The sequence below is a fragment of the Balaenoptera musculus genome, chromosome 9, assembly GCF_009873245.2.
Source record: "Balaenoptera musculus isolate JJ_BM4_2016_0621 chromosome 9, mBalMus1.pri.v3, whole genome shotgun sequence".
NCBI lineage: Eukaryota > Metazoa > Chordata > Mammalia > Artiodactyla > Balaenopteridae > Balaenoptera > Balaenoptera musculus.
The window spans coordinates 56,607,176-56,613,783 of record NC_045793.1 but is presented as its reverse complement, the minus strand read 5'-3'; the positions used below and the strand labels follow the sequence as shown (position 1 = coordinate 56,613,783).

The 6,608-nt window shown below is 36.1% G+C and overlaps 1 non-coding gene across 1 annotated transcript; it reads right to left on the bottom strand.

The window, feature by feature from the left end:
* Positions 1 to 3,393: 3,393 nt before the first annotated feature.
* On the bottom strand, positions 3,394 to 3,466 carry TRNAW-CCA. Its single transcript has one exon. It is a non-coding gene; the product is annotated as a tRNA-Trp (tRNA).
* Between the last annotated feature and the right edge of the window lie 3,142 nt (positions 3,467 to 6,608).

The following is a 6,608-nucleotide window of genomic DNA, read 5'->3' as shown; positions in this document are numbered from 1 at the left end:
GTTAATGGAAATCGCCCCAATTAGGTTTATTTTGCATTGTGCTTCACTGAGTACAGAAGTCATCTAGAAGGTTCTAATTTTTTTCCTTGGAGACCATCACAAAACATAACCCCCAAAACAGGGGTGGGATGGATGGGGGGAAATGATCTGCAAATGTTTGCTTGAAAGATGCACTTTCCTGCTTAGTTACAGAATGAAATCAATACCAACCTCCAGATTTGTTGAGCTGTTCGTGAGGTGGAAACTAAAATGTGGAAAAAAATGGAAGTTTTCCCCCATGATAGATTTTTTTCTCTTTCACATGCAGCTAGTGTGAACAATCTAATGACTAGAAAGATGTTCAGACCTCTATACAGTGCTGAAGAATATCATGTTGAGAAAGGGCATGCTTTCCCTATATCATTGTGCCTTAATCTTCTTAGATTTTTCTATAAAGAAATCATATTAATCAAATCTCCTTTCTGCTGTATGAAAGGTGAAGACTGACTAATGCTTGACTTTGGGTGAAATTGGATATGGAAGAAAATCCTGACTTGAAATAATACCAGACTTTTCATAATCTTGTGTGTTACAATCCTTAGTTCAGGATTGTAATTTCCACCTCAGATTTTGTGAAATTCCAGAGTGCTGCTAGTGAGCCCAAGAGGTACTGCACACTTTTTAGAGGCAAAACAAAACAAGACAAAACAGTAATAACAAAAGCTCCAAACAAACAAACAAAAAACCCAAAAAACAAAAACAAAATACTAATTTAAATGTACTGAAACATAAAAAGAAATACTTGCTTTGAAAATGTTTAGGAGTAGATTTTATGTATGTATCTTCAAATCAAATAAAGAACAGCAATTGTATGTTGCCAGTACAAAAAGACAAACTGCTCTTCATCTGGTTCATAAAGTTTGCTGCTTATAACAGAGATAAAATATGTCTAAAATCTGATTTTTAAAAAACTTAATTCAGAATCTATATATCTAAAATACGGTTGCTTCAAAGTACTTTTCCTGGCAAACCATCTACTTATTTTAACAATTCACCTATTAAAGTATTTTTGGAATGCCATGGAAATTGTTTTTTTTTAAATCTGTAGCATATCTCTTTGAATAACTTTTGAGGGGAGGCTGAATTTTTGGAAAAGTATGAAGTCATTAAGAATTGAGAGCCCAGAAATAAACCCATGCATATATGTCAACTGATCTTAGATGAGGATGCCAAAAATACACAATGGAAAAAGGATAGCCTCTTCAATAAATGGTATTAGAAAAACTGGATATCCACATGCAAAAGAATGAAATTGAATCCTTATTTTACACAATACACAAACATTAACTCAAGATGGATTAAAGACTTAAACATAAGACCTGAAATCATAAAACTCCTAGAAGAAAACATAGGGGAAAAGTGTTTCTTGACATTGGTTTTGGCAATGATTTCTTGAATGTGACACCAAAAGCATTGGCAACAAAAACAAAAGTAGACAGTTGGGACTACATCAAACTAAAATGCTTCTGCACAGCAAAGGAAACAATCAACAAAACAAAAAGGTAACCTTTTGAATGGGAAAAAGTATTTGAAAACTATCTATCTGATATGGGGTTAATATCCAAAAACTATAAGGAACTTATGCAACTCAGTAGCAAAAAACCAAATAAACCAATTAAAAACTGGACATAGGAACTGAATAGACAGTTTTCCAAAGAAGATGTCCAAATGGCCTACAGGTGAAAATGTGCTCGATATCACTAATCAGGGAAATGCAAATCAAAACCACAATGAAATATCACCTCACACTAGTTTGAATGGCTTTATCAAAAAGACAAGAGATAACAAATGTTGGCAAGGATGTGGAGAAAAAGGAATCCTTGTGCACTGTTGGTGGGAATATGAATTGGTGCAGTCACTCTGGAATACAGTATGGAGAGTCCTCAAAAAATTAAAAATAGAGCTACCATTTGATCCAGCAGTCCCACTTGTGTGTATATATCCTGAAGGAAATGAAATCAATATCTCAAAGAGATATCTATGTTCCCACGTTCACTGTAGCATAATTCACAATAGCTAAGACATGGAAGCAACTTAACTCTATTGACTAATGAATAGATAAAGAGAATGTGCATGTGGTGTGTGTGTGTGTGTGTGTGTGTACATATGTATGAATATTATTCAGCCATGAGAAAGAAGGAAATCCTGCCATTTGCAACAACATGGATGAAACTGGAGGATATTAGGTGAATTAAGTGAATTAAGCCAGACACAGAAAGATAAATACTGCAGGATACCACTTATACGAGGAATCTAACATAGTCAAACTCACACAAGCATTTAGTTGTAGTGTCTCTTCCAATCTAGGAAGTTCCTGATAATTTTTTTTTTTTTTGGTCTTTTATGCTCATGACACCATTTAAGAGTATTGGCCAATTATTTCATTGAATGGCCTTCAATTTGGGTTTGTCTGATATTTCCTCATGATTAAATTCAGGTTTTGCCTTTTTTGCCAAAATGCTGTAGAAGTGATGTTGTGAATCATATCAGAGGCATATAATTTTGATTTGTCCATCACTGGTGATGTTAAATTTGATCATTTGGTTAATGTGGTGTCTGCCAGATTTCTCCACTGAAAATATACCATTTTTGTCTTTTACATTTGAAAATGTAGTTTAAAAAATATACCAAACAGGAGTAAGTATATACAGTCTTTCAAGACAATATTATGGGACCACTCACTGGATGTAGAGTTTTATTTGTTAAAGAAGTCTCATTCATTTGCTGTCAAATGATATTTTGAGACAATGTAAATTTCCTGCTTCTCATCATACTCATGCCCTGAATTTTAGCATCTATTAACGATACTTGCCTGAAACAGTTCTAATGGTGGTGTTTGCTGTATGGTGATTTTCTATTTCCACCATTTCTTCTACAGTTATTAGTGGAATTCTACTGCAAGGAAGGACTGTCATTATTTAATCAGTAGAGACTACATGAGTTCTTATTTTATTCTATGGGTTATAGCTGTTACTATAATTATTTATTTTGTTGCTCAAATATTCCCCAAATTGGCCATTGGGAGACCCTTTAAGTTTAGAGTCCTTACTCTTAACTCCTGCTCTAAACTCTTTCTCTGTAGTTGTACCCATTTACTTCAGAAAGGCCCTATGCAATCCTGTTTTAATAGATTCTCATTCACCTGGATAACAGGATGCTTATCTTGGCTTCTGAATATAATACCACGTACTTTTTAAATTTTTAAAAAATTAATTAATTAATTAATTAATTTTGGCTGCACTGGGTCTTTGTTGCGGTGCGAGGGATTCTCTGGTTGCGGTTCGCTCAGGCTCTAGAGCGCGCGGACTCTGTAGTTGCGGCGCAGGGGCTTAGTTGCGGTATGTGGGATCTTAGTTCCCTGACCAGGGATCGAACCTGGGCCCCCTGCATTGGGAGCATGGCATCTTAACCACTGGACCACCAGGGAAGTCCCAATATGTCCTTCTTAAGAAAAAAAAAAGCAGTTCCTAATCTGTCATACTCCTGGTTCATTTGCTACTCCCACAATTTTGCTACAGGCTTTACATGTGGACATTTTTCAACTTCATGATAAATATCCTATACAGGCAGTAGGGATTCAACTATTTGCAGTACTTTTAATTATTTTCAATTTGATTTAATCCAACAAACATTTATTTCAAAGCACACTGGAGAGAAAAAAATGTAAAATGAAACCTATTCTCTGATCTCAACCAATTTGCTATCCAGTGGGGGAGATCAGACATAAATGCAATTATGGTAGAGCTATAGCAGGATATGATAAGTATTTGAACAAAATGTTATGGGAACGTAAAGAAGGATGAGATTCATTCCAACTCGGGGGTGGTGTAGGGTGATGGAGAGAGACAAGGCAAGGAAGAGGGGACATGTGAGATCTTATTTTGAGGTTTACTAAACAAGACAAAGTTATGACTGTTCAACTGAAGAAAGTATCTGCCAGATAACTCATTCATTTGCCATTTAGTCTTTATCTTCATTCTTTCTAGAGTAAGTTTCTTTTTAGTTTCAAGAATCCTGAAAACCAGAAGTCAGAGAGGTTTACATTTTTACAACTAATTGCTGAGACATGCAACTGATGGTGACCTAGAGGTGATAACCTAGGAGTGTAATGAGAATAGCTGAAGTTTATATCGCTTAGCATTGTCCAGTCTTGAGATGGAGAATCAGAGCAAGCCTTTGTTGGGAATGTCTTATATAATCCCTTGTTCTCCTTTGCTCTTCAACTCTTTTGGCAGAAGTAGAACCTACTCTCTGTACTATCTAACTGGGTTCAGAAAGAGCTCCTGTCATGATGTCCCTTTAGGGGTTATCTAAGCAGGGAAAAGAATGATGAATTCCAGGAGAGTGATTGCATTTTTGAGCAATAAGCAAATATCAAGACAGTTTTTGGAAGGTGATGGTGATGGTAGTGGGGGAGTCTCATTGTGCTTCATGTAAATAGTTGCCCTTTTTTGAAGTGGCTTTTCTCTTTTAGCATGCAGTGCATCTACTTCTGGTATCCCCTTTTCTGTGCTGCTTTTGGTACCCCAATACACTAGTGCTTCTGAACACTAGGGGTGAGGCTTTTTGACTCCTAGAGGTTCTCTGCTAAAATTTTTGATGCCTTAAAATTCTTCAGGTCTGAGGCCTGCCAGAGAGCAGGGCAGAAAACATAAGAGCCTGGATGAGTGAATACTCATGTGAGCTTTAGAAGGAGAAAACTGCCTCTCACTCTCTGATGGAAGGTAAAATAAAAAATGCCATGTGCTTTTGTGCAGAAAATAATAGTGACACTACTTAGCATCACAGAGAACTTTCTTGGTATATGGGTAGTGTACATTTCCTAATTTGTAGCTGAATGAAAGGTGAACTTAATGCACATAAAGTACTTGGAAAAGGATTGGTTTTGAAAAACTTCTGAAAATTATCTCTTACTAAATGCTTTCAATGCTGCTGGCACCTAGAGATATGGGAATTGTCCCCTCTTATACTCATTTTATGAGGAATGTAAACACTCAGAAATATGCATATATGTATATAATGGCTTTTCTATGTATAATTTATGTTCACAACTATAATTTATGTTCCAACAAAGACTTTGTCTGGATGGGGAATTTATTTTCATCGTCTACTATTTGCCTTCTTCCATCTAAGCTTATTCAATAAACATAGAGAATTAGATGTATACTTGATTTGTGGAACAAAAGAAATGAAAGACAAAAGTTTTCTCAAACTTTCCCTCTAGTGGTTTAAAAATTGTCGTTGATTTTAAGTCCTGAATTGAAGTTCTTTTGTTATATATATGTGGGTATATGTACTCACACACACACACGCACACAAATACACGGTAATCTGAAAGATAAGGCGTAAATGAGCCTACAAGAAAATAACAACTCAAAGTTGATAATATTATGACTATCAAAAGTAGTGGTGCATCTGTGGAGTAGTTTTGCATTCTATTTGTATCACAGTTAATCACCTTTGGGAAGTCCTTTTTACTTGGATACATCAAGAACAAGAGGTTGCTTGATTCTTGGTTCCTTAGAGAGTTAGACTGTTTGGCCAGAGTTATGGAAAAGGGATTGTGTCACAAGTGAAGTTATGGTTTCAGGACTGCTTCCAAATATTCCTGCTTTGGTTATAGGAGTAAAGAGCTGAGGATTCTTGAAGCAGTCTTTTTGGTCAAACAATTTAACAGACTGTGGGTCTAGTGCCAGTGATTCCATTTCTAAAGGATTTTCCTTTGAAGTGTTTGTTCCTCAGTGTGTTTTTCCAGCCAAACATATGCCTGTGATTTGAAATCAGCTTAAGAATTTTCTTTCACACTTTAGTGTTCATGTTTTGTTTGCTGGCATTAAGTGATGCAAAATAAACTTGTCTGGCTCCTCAAATCCCTACAGTGATTTTGCCACTAATGGTAATTCTCATGGGTGGAGTTTAGTTGTCTCTGACTCTAGATAACACTCGAAAGTTATTTTTTCCATAAATTTATTTCTGGGAAAGGGTTAAAGGAAAATATGCTCAAGCTTGCATATACTTTGCATTTCTCTTCTAGAGTTTCCTAGAAAATTATTTATTTGTTAACCATTGTCTGAGTAATTTAAAGTTTTTACTCTGCCAGGGATATAGGTGTTATTCTTGACCATGATCATGTTTGGCTCATGGCTTGAAACTCTACTCATTAGATTAATTCCCCTTAGGAATTCACTGAACATTGGGCAAGCAAAAGATTGAAAACATTGAGAACCATATGTTTCCTGTTTTATTCTGGAGAGGAGAGACTGTATATGATAAGACATTGTGTTCAGAGAAGGTATATTGCCTATTATTCTGTTGGTTTTGTGAATGGTCACTGGGATCCAAATGTTGGAGGCTGGAGAAAGGAGGCTAAAGTCAGACTGTTAGCTCATTTTCTAATTATTTTCTTTTTTTTTTTTAAATTAATTAATTAATTAATTTTATTTTTGGCTGTGTTGGGTCTTCGTTTCTGTGCTAGGGCTTTCTCTAGTTGCGGCGAGCGGGGGCCACTCTTCATCGCGGTGCGCGGGCCTCTCACTGTCACGGCCTCTGTTGTTGCGGAGCACAGGCTC